This window comes from Sceloporus undulatus, chromosome 3 (assembly GCF_019175285.1).
Source record: "Sceloporus undulatus isolate JIND9_A2432 ecotype Alabama chromosome 3, SceUnd_v1.1, whole genome shotgun sequence".
In the NCBI taxonomy this organism is placed as follows: Eukaryota; Metazoa; Chordata; class Lepidosauria; order Squamata; family Phrynosomatidae; genus Sceloporus; species Sceloporus undulatus.
In genome coordinates this window covers 178,399,494-178,415,668 of record NC_056524.1, presented here as the reverse complement: position 1 = coordinate 178,415,668, position 16,175 = coordinate 178,399,494, and positions in this window count along the sequence as shown.

Genomic DNA, 16,175 nt, shown 5'->3' with positions numbered 1-16,175 from the left:
AGAAATAGAAAATATTCCTTGAAGAGCAGTAATTAATTTGCAAGAAACCCAGATGATCGTATGTTAAGTGGCAAGGAGCCAAAGAATGTCATAACTACTCCTTCATAGCATCTGAAGCGATGAGTGTATGTTGACAGGGCATAACTCAACATACTCTCCTCCTAATTCCATGTGACAAATTGCTTCTAAACTTAAGGCACCTACTCCAGCCAAGCATGGAGTTTAACATTGCGTCTATCACCTGTGTTCCCTGAGTGGCCACTTGGAGGTGGAGTTTGTCTCATGACTGAAGTATAATTGCATTGGTCTAGCCGTACAACTGAAGTTTAAAAAAAAACAACTGAATCCCTTTTACCTTTGCTTCCCCTTCAAAAAGACATTTTACTAGCTGGAACATGAAGACCAACATAAATACATATTTAAGAAGAAATCCTATACTCCAGTGGAATGTTGTTAAACATGCTATGTAGGTAAAAATGGTGAACATTTCAGTGTACAAAGCAACTTGCTGATCGCCAAAAGTGGAACTCTTCCCTCTATCCTTTCCCCTTACAGAGACTCTGAATACATAAGCAATACATTCCAGTTATCATTAAACAGTACAAACGAAACATAGGTAAAGGTTTCCCTTTTGAGGTGATTGTCCCCCCAAAATACAAAGGAAAGACACATAAGTAAGTGAAGGTGGAGAAAGGGATCTCTTAAAGGTAAAAGTAAAGGTATTCCCCATTGACAAGGTTGTCAAGTAGTGTCCGACTATAGAGGGTGGTGCTCATCTCCATTACTATGCCAAAGAGCCGGTGTTGTCAAAGTCTACTCTGTGATCATGTGACCAGCATGACTGCACAGAACACTGTTTACCTTCCCACCAAAGTGGTACCTATTTATCTACTTGCACTTGCATGCTTTCGAACTGCTAGTTTGGCAGAATCTGGGACTAGTTATGGGAGCTCAACCCATCATGCGGCACTCGGGTCTCAAACTGCCAACCTGTCGAACTTGCAATCAACAGAGTCAGCGTCTCACCCACTTGAGCCACTGAATCCCAGTGCAAAATAATTTACCAGTGCAAAAATATTGGTAAGAATTCTCCCCTGAAATCCACACATTTCTGATGAACCAATGCTAGTTGTAGGAAAAGCCAAATGAGCAGTATAGTAAAGGGACATAATTTAAAATTCCTATTTGTAATACAAATGGAGCCAATGGAGTATTTTTTTTATTAGTAATACAGGACCAGCAGCCACTTGCAACACCTTGAAGGTCCAACTTGCCCAGGATAAAGGCAGTAAAAAATAAATAAAAGGTAAAACCAGCCAGAGAGCAAGGCTGAGATGTGTAAAGCAGGGTGATAGCAATAGCATCTCTCAGCAACTTTTGAGGCTTGGGCAGGCAAGTCTTGAAGATGGAGTGGTGGGATACAGGATCACAAGAGGGAAGTTTCCAATACCAGGCCAAATCACCAAATGTTTTGAAAGGGGGATTATCAGAGGGATCTCACTACTTGGACTGAAGACAATAATAAATAAAATATGTTTTCATCACCTTCCTACTGCCTTACATTGCTTTGTTGAATTTCACCAGTTGATTTGCTGGTGGAATCAAGCAATAAAGTACTCTCCCTTCACATATGTGGACATCATTTTCTTTGTTATAGAATCAAAGAGGCATCTGGTCCAAATCATTGCCAAGCAGGAATACACAATGAAAGTACCGTGAAGGGGTAGTCATCAAACCCTTTTTAAGGAACCCCCAGAGAAGGAGAGTCCACTACTCTCTGAGGCAGTCAGTTCCACTGTTAGAAAGCTCACGCAGTCAAAAATAATTCTTCCTAATGTTTAGGGCAAATCTCTTTTCTTGTAATTTGAACCCATTGCAAGCAGAAAAGATGCTCCCTTCATCTTCTACATGACATCCTCCAGATATTTAGAGATGATTATATCATTTCTCCATTTTCTCTTCTCAGTTAAATATCAGTTAATACAGCACAGGTTAAATCCTGCTTCTTTCACTACATGCCAAGTAGGTTAAAGGAAACGAACTCATCAGCAGGTAACAAAACTATGCATGTCTTAAAAGTTTTTTTTAGTTGTGCACAAAAACACACTTGACTATCCATCTTGATGGAAGCAGAAGTAGCAGCAAGATGTACTGGATAACTGTTATTGGAAATTAAATATCAGGGTGTGAGGCTTTTTTATGCTGCTTATTTAGATGTTTATCGCTTTCGAGGCACTGCTGGGAATTTCCCATGTTTTTGTGGTAATATCATTCCATGCATTATCCAGTGAGTGTGACACAAGCTACCAATTAAAAATAATTAATTTCACCACTTACGGTAGCAGAAGATTACAGGGAAGAAAACAGTTTGCCAGTAAAGCTTCATGTAGGTTAGAGAAGCGTCAAAAAGCAATTTTTGAAGACCAGAGGTTTTTTTAAAAAACGGGTAAAGTAGGACAAAAAAAGCAAGTAAAACCCAACCCAATCCGAAAGGACCAGATTTTCTCTAGCCACGAAAAAGCCTGTGAGCAGAGCAAGGACTCTTGGAGTTCAGGTTATCACAGATTGTTTTGTTCCTTGGCTGCTTGTCAGTTCCTAGCTATTTAAATATATTTTGTTTTGGTACTTTTGAAATTTCTTAAGCAACTGCTCAAGGAGAAGTGCTTCAAGTTGGATGAGATCTAAACAACCTGATCTAATTGTTCTTGCTGTAGAATAAAGTATTCTCTCCACACGTCTCTGTTAAACTTCCAACTGCTTTATCTCATGGCACACAGATTGTTTTCCTCCTGGGAAAGGGAAAGGGAAAAGTGAATGTACCTCATTTTACTTATCATTTTGTCACTGTCCTGGGGAAGAGGGAAAAAGAATGGGCACAGCAATCATAAGATAAGAAGCGTGAGCGGAAGGGCTCCTGGCTGGCTAGCCTTCCTCCTTTGTTCCTCAGAATAGAGAAAAAAAGGTAGACATCTCTATGGGTTTGCTTAGTTAGCATGACTTTTGGCTTAAGACATGCTGAACCATGGTGGAGCCATTAGGGCTATTGCTTGAACATCTTTATCTGTATGAAAATGAGTCCAGTTAATCTGTTCTAATCCCAATTACTCCCTGATCTGAATAATCAAATCATTTTCCAGACTAGATCAGGCCTCCGTGCACAGATCTAATAACTAAATAGTATACTGCTTGTTTGTTTGTTTTTCCTTGAGGAAATGGGGGAGAGTTTTCTTTCAGCTGGCTTTTGAAGAATTTTGTCAAAAAAGAAAAAAGAAAAGAAAACTAATTCATTTACAGTACAGTGGGCCCTTGGTATCCAATGGGGCTTGGCTCCAGGATCTTTCCCCCCATCAATACCAAAATCTGTGGATGCTCAAGTCCCATTAAATGCAATGGCATAGTAAAATTGTGCCCCTTACACAAAATGATAAAATCAAGGAAGCTTATCACTTGGTTTATTAAATCGGCTTTCTTCTCCCGGTTTAAATTTCAATTCAGGCTGCATCCTAATCTTATCAGGTTTTTGCTGCTGAATTTGCTGCCTGAATACAGCTCCACTTGGTTCTTTTCGGATCCGGGATAAACCATATAAAAATTGCTATGGTTTAGCAAAGAACATGTTTCAGAGGAATTGTTAGCTAAGGATAACTTACTTGCTAATTAGCTTACTTGCTGTTCACCGCTATGATATTTGGAATAGCGGTATATAAATAAAACAAATTATTATTATTATTATAAGAGTTCCTGGAAGCGAGGATGCACCTGGGCTATATTTGGGCAGCAAATTCAACAGCAAAGGCCTTCTGATAAGATCAAAATACAGCTTGAATTGAAATTTAAATCAGAAGAGGTAAGCTGAATTAACAAGCCAAGCAATAAGATCCAAGGTTTGCTTTTTAGAATATATATATTAGAATATCTTCCAGTCATGGATGGTTAAATCCATGGATAAAGATTCATGGATATGAAAGGCTGACTGTATATTCAAGATGGGAACAACTGCAGGGTTTGGTGTTTTTTTTTAAATGAAACAAAGTAACGCCCCTTCCTAACCCTAGTACGTGCAGAGCGCATACTTTATGCCCATCCAGAATGGGCCGAAGAAGAAAGTAAAACTGACATACAAGTATACTTCAGTTAACAAAATACATGTGCTCTTGAGCATGTTTTCTTTAACAGAATATTTGGTACCAGAAGCAGAAATAACATGCAATGATTAGGGATAGATTCCCACACCAGAAAAAAAGATGAACAGTTCAGTGCATTTTTGCAAACCCTTAACCCCAAATTAACATGCACATATGAAGTGAAACAAGCAGGTTAAGTAAATATGTACACAAAAACATTTTGAACCTTCTAGAGACCACTTGAAGGCTTATTTGAAAACACACCAAGTGATAGCTTTTTCTTTCTCCAGCTTCTGCTTTTCTTATGTTTTCCATTTTGGTGGCCAGATTTATAGATCTATGCTTTCGTATATATATCACACTAAGGGGAGCTGGTAAGACAGGCTTGCCTGCTCTCGCCCTTTCCCTCTATTTTGCTGTTCATATTTGCTAAGTAAAAGATTCTGGAGGCAAATGCCATTTCCCTTGCCTGCTTTAGGCAAGCACACACATACAGGCCAAGGTTTCCCCAGCCCTTGTCACCATACTCACAGTGCAAATGCTGCTTAAAAAGTCCACCTAGATGGAAAAGGGGAATTGGGCAGGCATAAAAAGACTTTGTAAAAAGGAGGTGCATCGTCTTGGAAAACTTCAGTACTTTTAGTCTTTAAGATGTCCTTCCAAAGTACAGCATAGTGTAATAGCAGTCACAATTCTTCTAGTACTTTGTTTATGTATTCAGTAAACAAGGTCAACTTTTCCATGAAGTTTTCATGACTAGTTTGTCCTTTGGAAGCTCTGATGTTATCTGATAGTTCTTGGTAAGCCACATGTCCCAGATTCTTCTCCCCAGTTATCAATGGGTAGATCTCCACCCTTCTAACTTTTAGCTATCTCCATGTGAGCAGCTATAGTGAAGATGGCAACCAATGAGGAAGGCAAGCATGCCACAGGTTTTTGTTTCCTTTTCTTTAGATTAAAGGGAAAGTAGTACAGTGGGCTCTTCCCTTATGCAGGGGATCCATTCTGGAGCCCCGCGTAAGGGGAAAAACATGTATGCTTGAGCACCATTGAAAACAATGGGGCAGGTGCATGGGCACTCATGCCGTTGTTTCCCCTGTGGTGTGGCTTCACTGTAAGCTGAAAGCCATGTATGGCACATCTGCGTATAGCATTAGCTCACTGCAGAAAATCTGGACAGGGATTTATTGTTTACTCCATGGTGGCTGTCATCAAGACACTGATTTCATTCATTCATTCATTCATTCATTCATTTCATTTCATTTATATGCCACTTTTCTCCCTGAAAGGGACCCAAGGAAGCCCACAAAGAAAACTTTAAAAACATTACAGTAAAAAAAATTAAAATTAAAATTGTCTCGTCAAAACAGTATAAAATTATATAAAACATCTCTCTGGCTTTGCTTTGCGAACAAAGATTAGCACAGCTGAAAGTCTCCTTGGGTGATGTTTCCGGGTTGTGGTTCTTTCTGCATTGTCGTTTCTCTTCAAGACTCGTTCACTGTGAGCTTTCGAAAAGGCTGCAGCATCGTGGATAGTGCATCTCCATGCCTCCTGATGCAAGGCCAGGGCAGACCATTGTAGGTGATCAATTTGGCCAAGCCTGAGATGTTGTTTCAGGGAGTCCTTGTATCTCTTCTTTGGGGCGCCCCTCTTACGCTGACCTGTGGCGAGTTCACCATAGAATACTATTTTTGGGAGGCGATGGTCCTTCATCCTAGAAACGTGTCCTGCCCAGTGCAGCTGCATCCTCAATAGCATGACCTCAATGCTGGTGATCCCTGCTTGCTCAAGGACAGCAACATTCGTCACATAGTCAGTCCAGATATAAAGCATACAAAGGAACAAAACCATACCTACAACACCACCTCATATAAAAGCCTCCCTGATAATAATTAAACCATATATACTTGACTATAAGTCAAAAAAAAATCTATGCCCCAAAATTGACCTTAAAATCTTGGGTTGACTTACATACAGGTCAATGAAGTAATTGCTCAGAAAGATCCTAAAAGAAGCACCTCCCCAAGGCCCCACACTCCATGCCTCAGCAATGATTTCTGAAAGAGCTGCCAAGGCAGGACTGTGTGTGTGCATGCGTGAGTATGTGAAAGAGGAGATTCCCTTCTCAAACTAATGTTAAAGCCTCCTCTCCTCATCAAACACCACATTTTCCTCTAGTTCCTTCCTTCTCAAACTGATGTTAAAACCTTCTTCTCCCCTAAGTTTTACCCTCAACTTACCCACGGGTCATATCAAACTCCATGATTTTGGCCCTAAAACCTTCCCTTGACTTATACATAAGGTCAACTTGAACACGAGTATATATGGTACATTAAAAGTCTGCTTGAATACAAACATCTTTGCCTGCCAGTGAAAGAAAAGGGAGTGTCAGCCTAGACTCCTTGCAAAATGAGTTCCAGAGAGTGGGAGCAGCCACTGCGAAGGCTCTCTCTCATGCCTTCACCAAGTGAGTATATGATGGTGGCACCCTCCTTTGAAGATCTTAGAGTTCTTGTAAGTTTGTCTGGGGGATACAGTCTTTCAGATACTGGATTTAAACTGTTCACTTGTTAATACTCAAACCACATATTAAAACTGCCCACTTTTTCATTACATCCCCTCCAATATTCCTGTGTGATGATCCTGTTATCCCTGCCAATTTTATAGGTGAAAGGTACAATTTGTGAATAAGTTAGGGGATGCATTCTTTGGTAAGAACAGAACCATGATTTAAAAGGAGATATCCAGAGACTAGATCAATCTGGTTTTGGTATTGAGATTAGAGTTCCATCCTGCGCTAAGGATTTTACATTTTCCATAAACACTGTCAATAATGAAGTTATAAATTGCTGCCACTTCTCTTTCGTGTGGGCCTTTAGAGTATATGTACATTTGATCAAAAACTATTAGGGCATGTGGGTATTTTCCAAGAGATGCCAGTTTAGATGCAAATGTAGATATCTGACATAAGTATAATCAGTTAGTGGCTATAATTCTGAAGGTATATCTTCTGATCTTTTTTTTTTAAAGAATTCCTCATAAAAAGAGATCCTGTGTTGTAAAAAAATCCCTTTGCTTTTCCAGTTTTTAAACTGAGTTGGTTCATCTGAATTATGTAATAGGGGATGCAAAAAGAAGGGCATAATGAGGGAAGGGTCAGGGTCAGAATTATTTTTCTATTTGATCTGAATACAGATAGCTCTCCTTAGAGAATTTGACAGGCTGGAGTGGTGCACTACATTAAGCACTTTCCTTAGAGCTGCTGGAAACTTCTTCTAGACATGAATCATACTTGATTAAGGTTGATATAATCTGTAATAAAACTGTTGATCCTATTAGCAAATGGATATAAAAAATTAGGCCGTGATGAATCAGTGCTATTGATCTGCATGGCAATACCAGCAGGTGTGCTTTTGGTATGGGTATAATACTTGATCTTTACCAGCTGGCTGCCAATGGATCTTGTTCCATGAATTCATTAACAAATCAATCAAAGGTGGGGCAAATTCATTATATAAATGCTTATAGAATGAATCAATGAATCTGTCTGGGCCTCAGAATTTCCCCTTTTTAAACTTTGTAATAGCTCGTTTCATTTCAACTTCAAACATGAGATAGTTTAAAAAATAATTATGCAAATCAGAGACCTTTTTTAATGTTCATGGAATTAGTAAATTCAATACTATTTAGACTATCTGTTGATTCTGATGACTATAATTGGAAATAAAACTCACAGAATTCTTGAATAATTTCATTAGACGTTTTTAAGCATCGTTGAGGTGTACTGAGGAATGTGATTATTTCCTCCCCCCTTACATTTTCTTAACTGCTTTAATAATAATAAATAAAACTTTTATTTATACCCCGCTTTTCTGCTACAGGAGCAATCAAAGTGTCTTACACAATTTAAAAAACAGTCAATATACACTACATACAGTCTGTACAATACTATATCTAAACTCCCCCCCCCCCAAAAAAAAAGGATTAAATACATTCCCAGAAACTGGGGATTTTTGTAATTATTTCCATATCAACAATAAGCCCTGGTGAACAACAATGAGTTTTAATTCAGTATAGATTCAGTTTGTTCAGTTCTGCCTTCTTCTGAAACAACTTATCAAAGATTGCCTGGTTTTGATTTAATTTGTATGCACACATGATTTTAAGGTATGGAAAACTTCAAGGAACACATGACTTAGGGCTGCTCTCAACCTTTCATTCTAGGCTTTGCTGGCCCTTTGGTCACATAAAAAGTGAGTGGGGAATTCTACAGACCTTTACCGGTTTTCTGTAAAGTTCACATACAGTTGAGTGGATGAGTATTTAGTATATCATTAAATGGTAAAGTGATCTATGTATTTTTATTATATCAGCTGTAAACATTGGCTGCTGGTGACATATAAAATCATCTAAAGAATAGTTTGTTGTTGTTGACTGCCATCAAGTCAACTTCAAAATGTCCATCAAAAATGTGTGGATGGTTGTGGACAAGATACCTGCTCTAAAGCAAGTGGAATATTCTGGCAGCCATCATCATGTAGAATACTCATGGATAATGAGGAAACATCCATGGTAACTAACACCGCAACTACAGGAATGGGTCTACCTTCCAAAGTGAAGTTAAACCGTTGGCTGTCTCTTATGTATGAAGCTCCTGTTGATACAAAATCTCTAATAAAGGAATTCAAATACTGGGCTAAGGGTTCTGAAACCAAACCTGTTCCCGAAACAATAAGGCAACCAGGAGTGGCAAACACTTCCATAAGGATCTTAGGTCCCTACCTGGACCGAAAGGACCTTGAAGCAGTGGTACATGCACTGGTAATCTCTCATTTAGATTTCTGTAACGCGCTCTACTTGGGGCTACCCTTATACCAAGTTCAGAAGCTTCAATTGGTTCAAAATGCGGCAGCCAGGCTGGTCACTGGTACATCTAAGTTTGACCATATAACACCAGTGTTGAAATCTCTTTACTGGCTGCCAATTAGTTTCTGGGTGCAGTATAAGGTGTTGGTTATTACCTTTAAGGCCCTACATGGCTCAGGCTCGATTTACTTGTGTGAATGCCTCTCCTTACACAATCCACCCTGCACACTTAGAACATTGGGGAACTATTTATTGGAACATCATAATACTAGGTTAATGACAACTTCCCATAGGGTGTTTACTGCTGTGCTTCCAAAATTATGGAATAGCCTACCGGAAGAGATCGGTCATCACTACCTTAGAGGTCTTTAAGAAGGAACTCAAAACGGATCTCTTCCGGTGGGCTTATCCACTGGACTCCATATAAAAGGTTATGACGATTGCTCCACTCCTGACTATGATTGTTGGCTATTGATGAATTGTTATTTTTGAGAACTAATAGGAATGTCGGTTAATTCAGTATTAGTGTTTTATTGATCGTATTTTGTATTACAGTATTGTATAATTTTTACTGATGTAATCCCACCTCGATCCTTGGGAGAGGCGGGAAATATAAATAAACTTTATCATTATCATTATTATTACTATATAAAACAGGAATCCTGGGAAATCCATTGATGGGAAAATTGACTGTTTTCTTCTGAATGTATTCTAAAGCGATGCTCTCATAAACCACTGTTGTAATAACACAGCTGATATGATCAGTTGGATGCTGGTCCAGTTTCTTATAATAATTATATCATTTAATTGCCTAATAATATCCCTTATATAATAACACAAATTCATCACCGCTATTGCTCCACTTTTATCAGCAAGTTTTATTACCACACTTTTATCTGTAGCCAAATGATCAAGAATTCTCTTTTGAGTATCAGTGAAGTTCCATTTGAGATATATATATATGTCTTTCCCCCAATTCCTCAACATTCTGATGTACTGCCCTTTCAACAGCAAAGACCATAGGATCCTTTACCACTATATTAAATGTAGATTTGGGAACCTGGAGAGGCTTGTTGTTTCTGTTTCCCCCTCAAGCCCTAGATTTAATAATATGTATTACTTTAAACAAATCTACTCTGGACCTGAATGCACTATATTTGGGAGTTGTCACAAGAGACATGGCAAGATTTAGAACAGCTTTCTTCTGTCATTAATCTTCTAGAGGAAAGATTATAAACTAAGCTTTGTATCATACGTTTTGGTTCTTGTGCCATCGAAAATCCCTCTGCCTTAAAGAGCCCATTGTAATGCTGGAACTTGCCCTGCTTGTTGTTGCCTGCTCACCCAAGACGGTCCCAGTATCCTCTCACAAAAGCTTATCCAAAACACACTGCAGAAATAATCCCTTTTGAGACTGCTTTAACTGTCCTGGCTCAATGATACGGAATTCTGGGAAGTGTAGTTTTGTGAAACATTTAGCCTTCTCCCAGGATTCCCTAGCACTGAGCCACAGCAGTTAAAGCATTCTCAAAAGGGATTATTTCTGCAGTGTGTTTTGGATTGGGGTTAACTTGGCAAGATTTTTTTAACTCTGTGTGTGTGTGTGTATGTGTGTGTGTGTGTGTGTGTGTAGGGGTTACCATTGCTATCTTATGAGTCTGAGAAAGTGTGACTTGCCCAAGATCACCCAATGGTAGATAGAAAAATATTTATTAAAGTCACAGACCAGCATAATAACAACAGAATACAGCATACAAAATGCTATATACAATACCAACACTCATAAAAGTAGTAAAATAATATTCCTAAAAATAAATACATTTAAAAATACAAATACAGACAATCATTTGTCAGAGGACCAGACCCAGCTAATCATGACAGAGCCCAACTAGAAGTTCAATTACTAATCCATTGTGCAAGTCATCACCTGTCAGATTTTAATTGTGGCTGGACAAAATTTTGCTACTTTATGTGTAATAGTAGGATTAGTATCTGAAAGCAGCAAGGAAACATACTGTTCTGTACATCCTGGATCTTTCTGGAGTATTGGCAAATAAGCTCAGTGTGTAGATCTCTATAGTATAGACACTGAAAAAGTACACAATTCTATTTGACCAGAATCACAGTGGCAGCGTCTTTCCAGATATGGGATCTTCCTGTAGCGTCTTTCAAGGACAGCTGTAGGAAGAAAACAACATTGAGCCAAGATGAAAGCATTACAGTGTTTGTGCACTTCTAAGTACATATATATGCCATAGGAATGGTAACTTATGTACTGTTATAACTGGCAATAAAGGAATGAGGGTAACCTATATCCATTTGGCATTCTATGGAGTTTATCACACAGGAGGAATTTCTCTTAATTTCAAATGAAAAGAAAGTGGGGCCAGAACACATTCACTTGAATTCGCTAGTTCAGCGAATTTACATGAATTCGAATTGCATTCGAACTGACTTCCCATTGCCTGAAAATAGTATGCCATTGCCCGAAATTGTGTGTGATCACCTCTCATGCAATAACGTTAAACCCCATGATTGCGGTCGGATTGCCATTGGATTATACTTCCAATTTCCATTGTCTGATAAACTCCTATATCAGTGAGACTTTGTTTAATAGCTATTTTAGCCTGACCATATCCCTTACTAAGCAGAAAACTGGGAGACAGACCCAAAGATAGAGTTTTAGTTATAACTACTTGATTCCATTTAGATTGAACTTGATCTTTCAAAACTAGCAGGGAAAGGCAATGGGTGAGAATAATTTGAGCTAGTAATTGAGTATGGACATCGATACTCTAGCTCTATCTTTATGAAGCTTGTCTCCAGCCTTAGAGTGACATTACCATTACATTTTGGGACTTGAAATACTGATCTCAAGAATTTTGATTGTATAAGTTCTAATGGAACAAAATTTGAGAAAGGGACTAGTTGGGCACCATGAATGAGTTGTGCTGTTGGCTTTGCTTCAAATACTTTGAGAACCGCTGGTATAAAATGTCCTTCTTTTGCCCTGTAAAATATTTGAATAACTAATGAGTTCCTCTGAGCATTGCTGGCAACATAATGAACTTTCCTACTTCCAGTGGAATGAAAAACGACACCCAGGTATTTGAAGCAAGTAACGTGCTCAATATTGTGGCCATCAATATTCCAAGAGTGTCCCCTGAGCTTTTTGGCAAATGCCATAATTTTAGTCGTTTAATAATTGAACGCTAAATAGTCCTCTTTGCAATATTGAGACAATTCTCTCAGTGCTCTTTTAAGGCCAAATGGATGTTTGTGAAAGGATTCCTGCATCATCTGCTTAAAGTAACACTGTGATATTTCTTGCAACAAATTTTGGAGTATGAAAATTAATGTTGTCCAAATGACTCACCATAGAATTAATATAAAAATTAAACAGAAGTGGTGCCAATATACAACCTTGTTTAACTCCCTTCTCAGTTGTTATAGCTCTAGTAAGATGGCCCTGAAGGTTACATCTCACTTCGAGGAAGGTCCCTTCATGCAGCATTTGTATTAAATAAAGTAATTGCCTATCAATTGAGGATGCCTCCAATTTCCTCCACAATACTGTTTGAGATATATAATCGAATGCTGCTTTGAAGTCTACAAAAGTGACATACAAAGAGGTTGTGTTACAAGAGGAATATTTTTCATTCAAATGGTGTAATACAAAACATTAGTCAATAGTAGACTGCCTGCCCCTGATACCAGTGAAGACCCACCAAAATTTGTGAAGGAGAAAGTAATGCAATGTGTGTTAGTATGAATGTAATTGTAGATGAGTGTATGATTTTATGTTTGTAATTATGTTGGTGTACGGTCACTCCTCCTTTTTTGCAAGGCATCCATTCCAGAACCCCTCACAGAAATGGAGTTTCGCCTATATTCAAGCCCCATTGGTTTGAATATAGACTCGGGTGCATGTCACAGACACGTATCCCCTTCATTCTCCATTTGGCCCTTGTGTATAAGTGAGGAACGCGAGTCCGAAGAACGTGAGAATGGAGGAAGGATTTGTTTCTTTAATTGTTTAAAATACGAATAAAAATATTTTTAAAAAAAACAGTAGACCTCCTTTCCTTGAACCCAGCCAGCTCCTCTGTAAGAATGTTTTCTGGTTCCAACTAATTCAGCAGTTTTCTGTGTAAATGTCTTGCATTGAGATTACTGATTGCATTAAGAAGGCTGATTGGTCTATAATTAGCTGAGTCATCTTTTCTCTTTTTTTAATAAATGGGAACAATGACGTTTGGCCCCAGTCCATGGGGATTTGTCAATATGTGTCAATGCAAGTGAAAAGAGAAGCCAAGGTGGGCCCCCGGAAATCCAGGATATTTTTAATAACCTGTGGTGGAATGAACTCCTCTCCCAGTGCCTTCCCTGGTCTTGAGCTACAAGGCTTTTTATTCCAACACTTACACTGATGGCCACATTGGGAGATTATCTATAGTTTGTATAGAACTTCCTTTCTCACCATTAGCATCTGTATATAACTCATGAAAATACTCCTCCCAGATAGTGGGAGGAATTTGACAGGCCACCTTAGGGGTGCCACTGCCTTGAAAGCAGGATATGATATGACAAAAGAGAGCTGAGTCATTAGATTTGGCAGCCAGGATAAGATGTCACCAGTTGTTTTTCATGGCTGTTTATTGTTTCTTCTTCTGAAGGATTTTCACAGCAGCTACTGATGACCTCTTCAGTTCATTACAGGTGTTTGTTACAAAAACCAGATAAGTATCCGTCAGAGCTTTTTTGGTTTTGACATAGTCCTTATCAAACCATGGTTTCAAATATCTATGTTGGGATCTCAGTGAAGTGCTACCATTAAATGATGTTGGTATAACTCTTGGATAAGTATAGTATAGTTCTGTAGGAGTACATCCAGCAACTCAGCTGATATTGAGGCAAAATGATGTGATACCATCAAATCGGTTATCATTAAGTTTAGATGAGAGGTTCATTTAGTTCTGCAATAAGCATTACCTTCTGACATAAGGGAAGGTTGGTAGTAGTCCTCAATCTGTGGCTCTTGTATGAATGAGATTATCTAACTCCAGGGTAATTGGGAAGTGATCAAATTTAGGAATAACTTCCAGATCTCTAAATGTAGTTACATAATCAATAACACTCATTCTGGACCTAAGAAATAAGTAAGTCCATTTATTCTACGTATCAGCTGCATGAGCTTTCTGTGGCTCCATGGTTAATAGAGAATTAGAGTTCTCTCAAGCATCACTATCCATCCAGGCCGCTTTCATTACCACTAATTAACCTTTATTTATGAAGCGCTGTAAATTTACACAGCACTATACATGCAATCTTTTTAGTGAGATGGTTCCCTGCCCTCGAGCTTACAATCTAAAAAGACATGACACAGAAGGAGAAGGGAGTGGTGGAGGGAAAGAGTAAGAGGTCCAGCAGTTCCTCTCTACTCCAAGGCGTGGACCAAGGCAGATGGACTGGAGGGAGGGCTTGGCTTCATAATGGATGGTTAATCATTTTCCAGGGAAAATACATACTCTCAAGTAGGATAATGCATATACAGTATATAGCAATACAGGAAATGGTTTGATAAACAGGCACCAAAAGAACATCAGATGGTAAGCGACAATTATGCAATGCCTGGGAAGGCTTCTCTGAACAGGATGGTTTTCAACTCCGTTTTGAAACTGGTTAAAGAAGTGATGGCTCTTGCTTGTAGGGGAAGAAGGTTCCAGGAGTGAGGGGCAGCAAGTGAAAAGGGGCAAATCTGGGATGGGGCAGAGGAAATCCTGGGCTGAGACAGTAGACCTTGACTACCAGAACGGAGGGCCCTGGTGGGAAGGTGAGGAGAAAGAAGGTCTGATAGGTAAGGAGGGGCCAGTCCATGGAGGGCTTTAAATGTCAACAGCAGGAGCTTATACTGAATGCGGAAAGGGAGGGGGAGCCAGTGAAGGGATGCCAACACAGGAGAGATGTGGTCAGAGCGGTGGGTGGAAGTGATCATGCGTGCAGCTGAACGCTGAACAGAGATTAAAGGACGGAGGTGAGCAAGAGGAAGCCCAGCCAGGAGGACGTTAACAGTAATCAAATCATGAGACCACTAGGGCATGGACCAGGATCTTGGCAGTAGAGGCGGAGAGATATGGTTGGATTTTGGCAAGATAGTATAGAAAGAATCTACAAGCCTTGGCTGTGGTTTGGATCTGCGGAATACATGACAGAGAAGAATCAAAGATAAAACCAAAACTGCGAGCTTGCTGGACTGGTTGAATAGAAATGTTGTCCACAGAAACAGAAAAGGAGTGTTGAAGGGCGGACTGAGGAGGAAAGACAAGAAGCTCCGTCTTGGACACACTGAGCTTCAAACGCCAATGGCACATCCACTGCGAGACAGCTGTGAGACTAGACGAAACTTGCTGTTCAAGCCTTGGAGAAAGGTCAGGGGTGGAAAGATACAACTGGGTGTCCTCGGCATACAGATGATAGGAAAAACCAAAAGAGCTAATGAGTTTACCTAAGGACAGTGTGTAGAGAGAAAACAGAAGAGGACCCAGAACAGAGCCCTGGGGAACTCCTACAGATAAGGGAACAGGAGATGAAGTCTGACCACCTGCACCCACTGCAAAAGATCTGCCAGACATATAAGATCTAAACCAGTCGAGAACAGAGTCTGAGAACCCAAGGTCAGAAAGTATATAAACTAGAAGACAGTGATCAACGGTGTCAAAGGCTGCAGACAAATCAAGAAGGATGAGAACAGAGTAAAGATCATTAACCTTGGCCTGTAAAAGGTCATTCGAGATCTTAGTGAGAGCTGTCTCTGTGGAATGCCTTGGGCGGAAACCAGACTGAAAGGGATCGAGGATGGAGTTGGCTTCAAGAAACTCAAGACAGCGAGAATAAACAATCCGTTCCAAAACCTTAGAAAGAAAGGAACTATCTTCTCCTTGAAAACTCTAACAGTTTGAATGTGATGATTTTGCCATCAGAGTTTGCTCATTTGTTGAGTTATGTAGGGAAAAAAAGGAGAGCTTAAATGTCAGTAAAATATGTTTAGTTCTTCCTGCACTGGGTAGATAATGAAAGTCACTCAAGTCAATAATTTTGTTTTGATAATTCAAACACTATAGTCTCACCACCGTTCCATCTGTGTACATTCCAGTGCACTTCTAGGAGTTGATTTTGAAGCAG